Source organism: Staurois parvus, unplaced genomic scaffold (assembly GCF_062004578.1).
Source record: "Staurois parvus isolate SC_StPar_1 unplaced genomic scaffold, SC_StPar_1.0 ptg000715l, whole genome shotgun sequence".
NCBI lineage: Eukaryota > Metazoa > Chordata > Amphibia > Anura > Ranidae > Staurois > Staurois parvus.
Window position 1 is genome coordinate 11,514,019 of NW_028318511.1, and position 11,671 is coordinate 11,525,689.

General features: G+C 41.6%; 1 long non-coding RNA gene across 1 annotated transcript; it reads left to right on the forward strand.

The window, feature by feature from the left end:
• Positions 1 to 4,692: 4,692 nt before the first annotated feature.
• Positions 4,693 to 8,545, forward strand: LOC149445691 (uncharacterized). The gene is made up of 2 exons (XR_016306375.1): positions 4,693 to 5,025; positions 5,566 to 8,545. It is a non-coding gene; the product is annotated as an uncharacterized LOC149445691 (long non-coding RNA).
• The last annotated feature ends 3,126 nt before the right edge of the window (positions 8,546 to 11,671 follow it).

The following is an 11,671-nucleotide window of genomic DNA, read 5'->3' on the forward strand; positions in this document are numbered from 1 at the left end:
GGTAATTGCAGAAGAAGTTGGATGTTCCCAAAGTGCTGTATCAAAGCACATGAATAGAAAGTTATGTGGAAGGGAAAAGTGTGGAAGAAAAAGGTGCGCAAGCAGCAGGGATGATCGCGGTCAGGAAAAGGCCATTCAAAAGTGTTGGGGACTTTCACAAGGAGTGAACTGAGGCTGGAGTCAGTGCATCAAGAGCCACCACACACAGACAGATCCTGGACATGGGCTTCAAATGTCATATTCCTCCTGAACAACAAACAATGTCAGAAGTGTCTTACCTGGGCTAAAGAAAAACAGATCTGGTCTGTTGCTCAGTGCTCCAAAGTCCTCTTTTCTGATGAGAGCAACTTTTGCATCTCATTTGGAAACCAAGGACCCAGAGTATGGAGGAAGAATGGAGAGGCACATGCATGAAGTCCAGTGTGAAGTTTCCACAGTCTGTGTTGATTTGGGGATGTCATCTGCTGGTGTTGGTCCACTGTGCTTCATTAAGTCCAGGGTCAACGCAGCTGTCTACCAGGAGATTTTGGAGCACTTCATGCTTCCTTCCACAGACGAACTTTATGGGGATGCTAATATTCTACATATAGCACTATCCTTTTACAAGTAGAATCCCCACCAAGTTACTATCACAATCCTTCCCCTGAAGTACAAATATCATCAAATAAATTTTAGTAAACTTGATTTACCCTCTAATAAATATTAGTGTATACAAATAAAGTCCAAAACCAAAAAAAAACAAAAAACATCAAAAACCCAAAGTCCAAAATAAAGTCCCAAAAAACATTACTTCAAGAAAAAATCTTTATCTGTAATATCTTAATTCTTCATATTTCGTCACATCCGGACTTTGTCAACAGGGATCCCTGTTGACAAAGTCCGGATGTGACGAAACGCGTCCGGGGCACGTGACGTGGTGACGTAGTGACGCTCTTCCGGAAGTGCGGTGACGGCCATTTTTGATCCTGGTACATGCGGCTGTGGCTTCCTGGAATCCTCATGGGGTTTTGAGGTACTGGGTACCTACCACAGGCAATTGGTTCCCCCTCGGGAGTGGGATGGTGTGGATACCTACACACTTGTGAGGAGAGGCAGGATTGTGAACAAATCGTTTTTGGTGTGGAAGCTGATGTCATCTTATTTGAATGTAAGTTGCTACAATAAAGTGCTATAAGCTTTTATGATACATATTGATCCCTGGTCTGTTTATGAGGTCTGTGGGAAGTGGCTGGAAAGGCTGAAGGAATACTAAAAGGTTGGAAAGAAGTACTCAGACCCTTGATACCATTCTGAGGGTAACTATGCACTTCCTCTATTGGTATGCAGTGGATTGATTCCTAAGGCTGAGGGATTTCTCTTCACGGTTGTGGTGGCACGTCAATTTTTTGTGTGCATGAAACACATGTGGCACGTTTTATATACCCCTCTTTTTGAAGATAATACACATGTTGAGTTTTTTCCTTTGAGGTATATGAAGATTTGGTTTGAAGTATATCACAAAGATGTTTGAAGATATGAAGAATTAAGATATTACAGATAAAGATTTTTTCTTGAAGTAATGTTTTTTGGGACTTTATTTTGGACTTTGGGTTTTTGATGTTTTTTGTTTTTTTGTTTTTTTTGGTTTTGGACTTTATTTGTATACACTAATATTTATTAGAGGGTAAATCAAGTTTACTAAAATTTATTTGATGATTTATGGGGATGCTGACTTCATTTTCCAGCAGGACTTGGCACCTGCCCACACTGCCAAAAGCACCAAAACCTAGTTCAATGACTGTGGGCTTACTGTGCTTGACTGGCCAGCAAACTCGCCTGACCTGAACCCCATAGATAATCTATGGGGCATTGCCAAGAGAAAGATGAGAGACATGAGACCAAACAATGCAGAAGAGCTGAAGGTCGCTATTGAAGCATCCTGGTCTTCCATAACAGCTCAGCAGTGACACAGGCTGATAGCTTCCATGCCATGTTGCATTGAGGCAGTAATTGCTGCAAAAGGGGCCCAAACCAAGTACTGAGTACATACGCATGCTTATACTTTTCAGAGGTCCGATATTGTTCTATGTACAATCCTTGTTTTATTGATTGCATGTAATATTCTAATTTTCTGAGATTGTGGATTTGGGGTTTTCATGAGCTGTAAGCCATAATCATCACAAATATGACAAATCACGGCTTGAACTATCTTGCTTTGCATGTAATTAGTCTATCTCATATATTAGATTCACCATTTAAGTTGCATTACTGAAATAAATGAACTTTTGCACGATATTCTCATTTTTCGAGTTTCACCTGTGTATATATATATTTTTTTTTTGTGGACAGCACAGTGGCTTAATGGTTATCACTTCTAACTTCAGCACTAGGGTCGCTGGTTAAAATCCCGACCACGGCACCACCTGCCTGGGAATTGGCATGTTCTCCCTCCCACACCCCAAAGACATGCTGGTAAGTTATATAGTTACCCCTGGTTGGACCATGTGGGCCGCGTTTTTCGCAGACACGAGAGCCCATTCATGTAAATGGACTCCTGTGCCCCATGAGACGCAGGTAAGAAATCCCTGCACTTCTTCTGAAGACGCAGCCCGCATGGGAACCTCGGTTAGAACTAATGGCACCCGCCTGTGGGTCTGCATTCCTCTGTGCGGGTGGTGCGACTGCACGGATTTTTGTGCGGATCCACAGTCGCACCACCTGCACATATGTGAACCTAGCCTTAGTCTGGCTGAAAAAAGACAAAAGTTCATCCAGTTCAACAATAAAAAAAAAGTTATAATCCTATACCCACAGTTGATCCAGAAGAAAGCAAAAAAAAGCCCAGCAAAGCACGATCCAGTTTGCTCGTGCAGGGAAAAAAATTCCTTCCTCATCCCCCAAGAGGCAATTGGATATTCCCTGGATTAATTGGTTAATTGGATCCTGTCTAAATTGGCCCTAGTATGTATGTGTATAAATGTGAGTTAAGGACCTTAGATTGAGGGTTAGGGGCTGATCTGAATGTACAATATATAATATTATTATACAGGATTTATATAGCGCCAACAGTTTGCTCAGCGCTTTACAATATAACAGGAGACCATACAGCAACAATACAGTTCAATACAGGGGGGTTAGGAGAGCCTGATCCTCGGAGCTTACAATCTAAGAGGGAGGGGCTGGTGGTACAAAAGGTAATAACTGTGGGGGATGAACTGATAGGAGGAATAGAAGATTCCATTATTAGCGGAGGGCAGGATTGGCTTCCCTGAAGAGAGAGGTTTTCATAGATCGCCTAAAAGTGGGCAGAGTAGGCAATAGTCGGATAGATTGGGGTAGAGAGTTCCAGAGGATGGGGGAGGCTCTGGAGATGTATATATCTCTGAGCAAACTGTTGGCACTATATAAATCCTGTATAATAATATATGTAAAGCGTTGCGTAAATTGATGGCGCTATACAAGTACCTTAAATAAAATAAATGATTGCTAGCGGCTATAGGCAGCATCACTGCACCTCTGCAGTACAATGGCAATGAAGATTTGTAGTGATTTAAAGATGGACAGGTAATTCCCTGTCCCTCTCAGGAGATTATCTGTGGCCAGTGCACCCCCCCCCCCCCCCAACCTCTGTACAATTATATTACATTTAGTGACCATACAATCTGGCTGTAATGTGTGTGGTGGATTGTTCATGAGGGGACGCAGCGTATAGCTTTCTTCGGATCGATCACAGCTGCAGGCGTACTTTTCTTCATATGAAAGTAAACTCTGCCCACCAGAATTTCTACTGCAGTGTCAGGAAATGCGCAATGCAGACCTTCTAGAGCTTTCTGGCTAAGTTTTCAGCTGAAAAGTTTGTTCTTTTCTTTCTTTTTACTGTATAGAAAGTGTTTGTATCCAAACCAACAAGCTGGCTGTCTGGCTGGCATGGCTTTCTGAGTCGCTCTGGTATTACATCAGATAACACAGGAAAATGTACCCAAGGCTGAAATATCAAAACTGACGAATAATCGCCTCCACATTTCACACATTCGTATCATATATGAAGAAGTCCTTTTATTTCAGTCATGGGAGAGTCATTTTCACAGCTCCTTGGAAAGTACTTTTTACATGTACATCTCCTCATCCTGGGGCGTTGGCTGTGCAACATTATTGTCTGTAATGGACAGATTCAGATACTTTGTATCGAATGACATATTTCACTCTCCCCTCCTTGCTCATATCTTTTTACAGCAGCATAATTACATTCCCTCTGATAAACAGTTACAGTTTCTTATTAAACTAAAATCCTTTTATTTCCAGACGTTCTAGAAAAATCTCCATACTATATTATTTATCGAGCGTCTCATCAGAACCAGTTTAGACCAGTCTGAGCCAGACCTACATTTTACCGCAGTAAATATCCATCCGCTCAATTTGTTTTTTTTTTTTGTGTGTGTCGAAGGGGACTGCGTACCAAATGAGATCCATCCGCGGCGCGTTTAATGCTGTATTCTTCCGCCGGATTATCCGAGTGGAGAAGTAGCGCATCTTGTTTTAAAATGTTATACTTTTCTAACGTTTTTGTATAATAAAAATTACATGGAATTGCCAGAGTCTCACACAGTGTTCAGAGAGACACCCGGGGGCACTAAAACGGGAAGGTCCGAGGAACTCTACAATGGGAAGGGCCGGGGCGCATGCGCACAACGGCGGTCCTCGGAGCTCTGGCAAATTCCACTTTTTTTATCCTCGTCTTAGAAATAAGAAACAATGTGATAAAGTGACTGATTTGTTAGCTTTCTGGACAAACACGAGCACCACAGACATCATCTTCGAGTACAAATAGGCTGGGCGGGGTGATTTGGGATTTTTTAGATGTGGGACTACTTTCTTACTCAGTTTGGCTGAAGGATACAAGAACTGAGTTGAGGTGATTGGAGTCTATATAAGAGACGGCAAGAGGCGCAGATAGTAATTGAACGGGTGGAAGATGGAGAAGAAGAGGAGAAGAAGGAAGAGGTTGTGGCTGAGCAGAGGCACAGAGGGGCTCAGTTGATGTGAATGGTATGTATGTGGGTGTCTCAGTGGTGGAGAGTATGGGGCTGGGAAGGAGTATATAAAGGCAGAGAAGTGTCAGAGTGAACAATATTCTATGTATGCAGTCACTTCTATTATGTCTGTAGAATGTGAAGGGCTGGTTCATGATAGAACCCCAATGTTCCTGTACATTGTGGTATTATCGGCCTATTTATTTCAATGGGCTGCCAAATGTACCGCAATGTGGAGAAAAGATTATGCTGCACCACACCATGTGGTACTGAGCTGTTTTATGGACGCAGATGTGCTGCCTTTGAGGTGGCATTAACAATAAATTGCACCCATGTATGTCTCTCAAGGACAGTGCGGTCATATCAGGGAAGACACCTTTCCCACCCAGCGTTCTAGTGTGAACCGGCCCTAAGTAAGGAGGCCAAGCAAGTGTATAAATAAAGTTATTCAGTTATTAGGTGGCATTGTGGGTATGTATTCTGCTCTTGTAGAGGGGGGTGGTGTATGTATTATCTATAGGGAGTTACATCTGTGTGGTCATTTTGTGATTCTTAGGACTGATCACAAGAACACGGTACTGTCAAGGTCTACTGAATGTGGCTCAACCAAGGGAACGGACGATCCAAAGGAGCCGTGTGTTCTGAGCCGTAACTGAGGAGCAGTGATAAAGCAGGTGTATTCTGATTGCTGTGACTGTCTTACATTGAATCATTCAGGGTGTGTCCTACGGTGACTACTGCAGTCTTGTGACCGCATGGTCCTTAATGAATGTTGCCACTAAGTGGCAGTGTGTGTGGATGTCCCATGGTAAATAGGGAGTGGCCACTGATGACCGTACGACAGTCCTATGACAGTACTGTCTTGTGATGAGTGTGATCAATAGTACAGGGAGTGGCCACTGATGACAGTACTACAGTCCTATTACAGCGTTGTCTGTAATGAGAGGAGCCCCTAGGGGGCAGTGTGTGGATGTACAATGATACTCCATACAGGGAGTGGCTGCTGGTGACAGTACTGTCCGATATGAGAGGAGCCCCTAGGGGGCAGTGTGTGGATGTACAATGATAAACCATACAGGGAGTGGCTGCTGGTGACAGTACTGTCTGTGATATGAGGAGCCCCTAGGGGGCAGTGTGTGGATGTACAATAAACCATACAGAGATTGGCTGCTGGTGACAGTACTGTCTGTGATATGAGAGGAGCCACTAGGTAGTGCAGTGTGTGGATGTACAATGATAAACCATACAGGGATTGGCTGCTGGTGACAGTACTCCAGTCCTATGACAATATTGTCTGTAATATGATTGTTGCCACTAAGTGGCAGTGTGTGGCTGTACAATTGTAAATACTACAGGGAGTGGCTGCTACAGTCTGATGGACTATGAATGGTGCCACTACGTGGCAGTGCATGAATGTACAACGATGATAGAAGAGCAAGCCTAGGTCTAAACATGTTTAGGTGGGAAGGGGGGCTGGGGGGGGAATTGAGTTGTCTTCAATTTTCTTTTCCAGGTCTAATATCATCCCCTTTCAAGCACTGAACTGAATAGGCGACTTCATCCGTAGACATAAACAGTCAAGCTCCATTTTAAAGACGTTATATGCAGACATCTGGCATGGGTATTTAATTGTATCTGTGATGATTTAGACATATCTGGGGAGAGTTTAGCTTAGTTATGGCCCTAGCTGTGAGGGGAGGGGGTGAATATAAAGATAAAAGGTTTCCCATGTGGGTAGTGTGTAGATAGGTGGTTAGGTAGTTTATACCTGGGTGGGTGGGGCTATAAATGGTTATTTTTAGATTCTTTTCAGACAACAGCCACGTAGAAGCAGTTCCGTGTGTTTCTGCCAAGGACAACAGTGGATCTTTACATGATGCTTCCCCTAGTCCAAGACGTACGACTGAGCTCAGTGTGCCTTTAGGAGTCTGGGTCCCTCCCTTGTGGCCAGAGATGTTCCTGCATGTGCCTGTGGTTTTCTGCATTCCAAAGTCCCATTACTGCTGTCCTGTCAGTGGAAGGACTCCTTGGTTCCTGCTGGTCATCACAACACATTCCCTGGGGGTGGGACCCCTAATAAAGATGTGCTTCTAGTGTGGTCCCGAACACCACTTGCCTTAACCCTTAAGGAGCCCCAAGTCTTCTGAACGTTATATGTTGCACTATGAAGATTGTCAAGCCCTTAATTAAGAACTTTTAATTCATGAGCCACCCCTAGGTAAAGATCAAATAAATTGCAAACCCTGCCTATTACGGACATAAAGATATAGTGTTAAAATTCAGCAAATCTGCAGTGAAAGTTTTATAATTTATTGGAACCCCATAGAAAATTGCTCAATATGTTTTCATCACTTGTATTGATAAGTCACCATTGGTGTGTGTAAAATGCTGTAATTTTATACTATGAGTATTCATGCATATAGTGTGTGCCAGATGAGCCACGAATTTAGACTTTGTATGTACCATTGCAGATTGCAGTTTTGTATTTGCATATGTGTGATGCCTGCCAGCTTTGTCTTAATTTTAGGCCTCTGTAATGGGGCCAAGTAGTTGTGTCTGTGTTTTTATTCAATGGCTCTTACAATTGTGTCGTTATTTAACGAAGCATGAAAGGTACATTTGTTGAATAAGGTATCAAATGATAAAATTACAAATCTAAACATAGCTTCACTTTAATAAAACAAAACATAGCTTCGCTTTAACAAACTTCAAGGATGAGGATCAACAGTCATCCTGCAATCATCAGTTAACCAAAGCTTCACTCAGCTGAGGATTCCCAAAGGAACAAGCTGGAACGTCCGTACATATTCAATGCAATGAAAAGATCATAATACCTCAAAACTATAAATTCCTCACTTAGCTAACATCCCAGAGTAACCACTGATCATAACTTTGGTAAACATTTGGGGTGCACCACATGATATGGCAAATCTCAAGATTGGTGGGATGTACGCAACTTTATTGGGGGCTAGGTGTCAACATTATAACCAAAGCTTATCAGTTTATACCTTGTTCACCAAACACGGCTACTTATGGGATGGTTCCACACAAATTTAACTGCATAAAGAGCACTAAACTCAATAAACCATCTGTAGTGCTTAAAAGAAAAGGCATCAGATTTAAAAGTCGTCTTCATAAAAAAAGTTTGTCTTGAGCTAAAACTGATGCTATGGCTTTAATGTGCTTTACACATTTAATATTTGTGCACAAGGCCTCATGAAGCAAATGCGTATTAAACTAGTGAAAGCTGTCTGTTAATAGCTGGCCTGTCATTCTAAAATGGCTTCAATGGAAAAAGTGAAACGTGGTTAAACATAGTTATGGAATAATACGGTCTTCACCATCCTATATTAACCCATTGTCAGTGCTAGATGTGCCTTAAATCTGTGTGCTACTTTGCATCAAGTGTCTTAACTAATCAGTGGACATTTAAACTGTATCTTGAATCTGCAACATAATAAAACCTCATATAACCTGTAAATTTCAACCTGATTTTGGATATCAAATTCAAATAAAAGTAACAATTATTGGTTAAACTTTAGTCTCATTTTATGTGAGTCCTTATAACCATTTATCCCGTTAGCCTTGCAATTGGATTAAAATTGGTAAGTGTTGCATTTTACTTAAATGTTCGGCTGTAGAATGGAGAAGTGCTGAGTAACTGTCATGAAGCAAACATGGAAGAAAATGGTTTTGTGCTACCTATGAATATGTACAGAGGAATTGTGCCAAGTCCACATTCAGGTATTCCATTTACTAGTCCTACATATGGGGTTCTCTGTTACAAGGTACTGTAATGTTAGACTTTTAGGAACTGCTGATGTTGGCTGTCATGCCCTTCCTTATGCTACTGTTGTGTGCTTGGAGCAAGTATGCGAGCTAACAGATTGTTCTTCAATGACTGCATGCTTGCTTTAGGTCGAATGTGGATGAGCCCCAGAGCTTGCACTTAGTCGTTGAAAGCTGTTTCCATTCTGGTCAGTGGTTCAGGCTGCATTGTATAAAAGAAGCTTACGTGCTTTTTGTAATTTGTATATTTAATTACATAGAGCGTACAAGGTTATTTTCTAAACTGGGTCTAGGTTTAGATAAAGTGTAAGAAAGCCCTACTATTACTGCAAGGATCAGTGTTAATTTAACATGGATGGTAAACATTGATAATCCTTGCAAAAATGTCATACATGTTGAGGAAATGGTTTGTGTACTCCCAGTATTTTGTCATGCTATAGTAGTAATCATCTTAGACTGTACCAGTATTTTTTGATTTCTACTCTATGCTAAGGTTAACCAACATGGCTGATGTGAATACCCACCCAACGCTGCCCCCATTACTAACACTGGGGGGAGTGAGCTGTTAAAAGCTACTTGTGTGGCTTGAAGATGAATAGGATTTTATATTTAACGGTACATGTACAAGGTCTGTTTTTGTGAAACCTTGTGAAGTGTTAATGTCTGAAGTGGTGTTTTTGTGGTAGAATAGGATGCCCCTTCTTGCTTTGCATTGCTACAGGATGGTTTGTCAATGTGTGTTACTTATTCTAAGTTTGTTTCAGTGTGGCTATTGACATCTTGTCTCTAACAGTTAAGACCTCATTACAACCATTGCCACGCTGCAGTGCATCTTACCACACTCTTGTTGCTGTCAAAGCTCAATTGTGGAAAATGGAAGCGATAAGCAATAAGGTGCATTGATTCTGCATTGCCTAGTGCAGCCAAACTCTGTTATTGTGAAAGGGCTCCAAGCAAAGTTTGTATATATTTGTATTTTGGGGATAAAATCCACTTAGTATAATTTTCAGCCAGGTAAATGAGATGAAATTGGCATCTAAATGGTCATTGTTTTACCCTCTTGCGGGTAGTGAGGTACTAGTTTATATTCTGACTGAATAGTCATGTACTAAACTGCTCAGTCGGAGGTACAAGCTCCCTACTTTCCCAGTACATAATTGAAACATTCTTCAGAGAGAGCATGCAGTGCCTCAGAACCAATTTTGCACTGAGACTGCATTGGTTAGTACAGCCTAACTCTGTTATTGCGAAAGGGCTCCAAGTAAAGTTTGCATATATTTATAGTTTGGAAGGTACAATCAACTTTTAGTGTATATTTTGCAGCCAGATAAGTATGACATTGCATCTGAACTTCATGTTTACCTGCTTGTAGCAAACGGGTAGAGAGGTACCAGTTAGTTTTGCAGTAATATCTTCTGACTGAATAGCTGGATACTAAACTGCCCATGGACAAGAGGTACAAGCGCCACGATGTTCTAGTAAGAAATGTCTGAATGGAAGCACATTGTATTAAGCTGTTGTTTTTTTGTTTTTTCTTGGCCAGATCATTAAAACCTGACCATTGTAGGTGCTGAATCGGCTCTCCATATGCCACCTTGCTGGGCAGCTTCTTGCTTTTTCTATAATTTTTCTATACCATAGTTCCACTTTAACCATGTGCAGAACAAATTTAGTCCTGCATAGCAAGAGAAATGTGGATGATGTGCTGTCAGCCATTCCTCCCTCTGCATTCCTTGGGTCAGGGTAGATACAAGCGCTTGGTAGTAATGCAGCAATCTCCTTGCTAGTTTTGATATTGTGTGGCTGTGTCAAGGAGGTGCCTTGTCTGACATTGCAACTTGTAACATTCTCCCTTCTGGAGCTGAATGTTAAAACGTTGTGCTGCTTAGGGCTTGTTCATGTGTTTTTGTTTAGTTTTTTTTTTTGCAGAGATTGGACGTTTTTCTCTACAAGGGCATACCGAAAACCGTTTTCAATGTGCCTTGTTGATACATAAAATGTAACCTTTGGTGATCTGCAGTGTGGAATCTGCAACCGCTCCTATTCTTTCCACACGTAGTCTTTCTTCTGTGATTCAGATGGCAGCATAGGTCATTGCACTGCTGTGCGGAGACATGAACATGTAAATGGTGTGATGGGCTGAAATGGCACATCACCTCACCCCATCTATGCCCAGTTAAACAGGCACCAGCCTGAACACTAAAATGGTGAATTTTAGATTGTGGGTAATGGGTTCAAGCCATAAATATAGACAGGGTTATATAGTTTCACAACCATTAACCTCATTTGGCATTCATTCAATACTTGAGGCAGATTAGAGTTCTTTCCAATCTGCATGCTTTTTTCTAGGTCAGTAACTTGGTTGGGCATCCAGGAAACCTGTTTTTGTAGGGCACCAATGGTAGCACCATGTTATTTTCGGTACTTTTATTATCTGTGCAAAAATAATTTGGTCATGCTATATAGCAATTTATGATTGTATAACGGTGTGCAAACGGAGGTGTGAGCAATCTAACGGACATCAATAAAACGATGGTAAGGAATTGGTGACATCAGAAAAACCTCTTAATAAAATGCAAGCCAATGCTTTTTCTTTAATCAAGTTAAAAATGTTGAGTGGGAGTTAATGTATAGTGGTCGTTTAAATATGGGGGTGAGTATCTGGAGTTAAAAAGGGATGAGAACTGAGTCAGAGATGGTGAGAGAAGGGGAAATAGGAGTTTTGTGAGCAAATATGTTAAGGAAGTGAATCTGAATAATAGCACCAGTCCAGTGCCGGTGGCAAAGACGCCAAGTTATTCACCCCCATAATGTGTGCATCTTCTCATCTTTTACTGTTGGGGGTCTCCGGTCGAAGCTGCTCCTGCACTTGT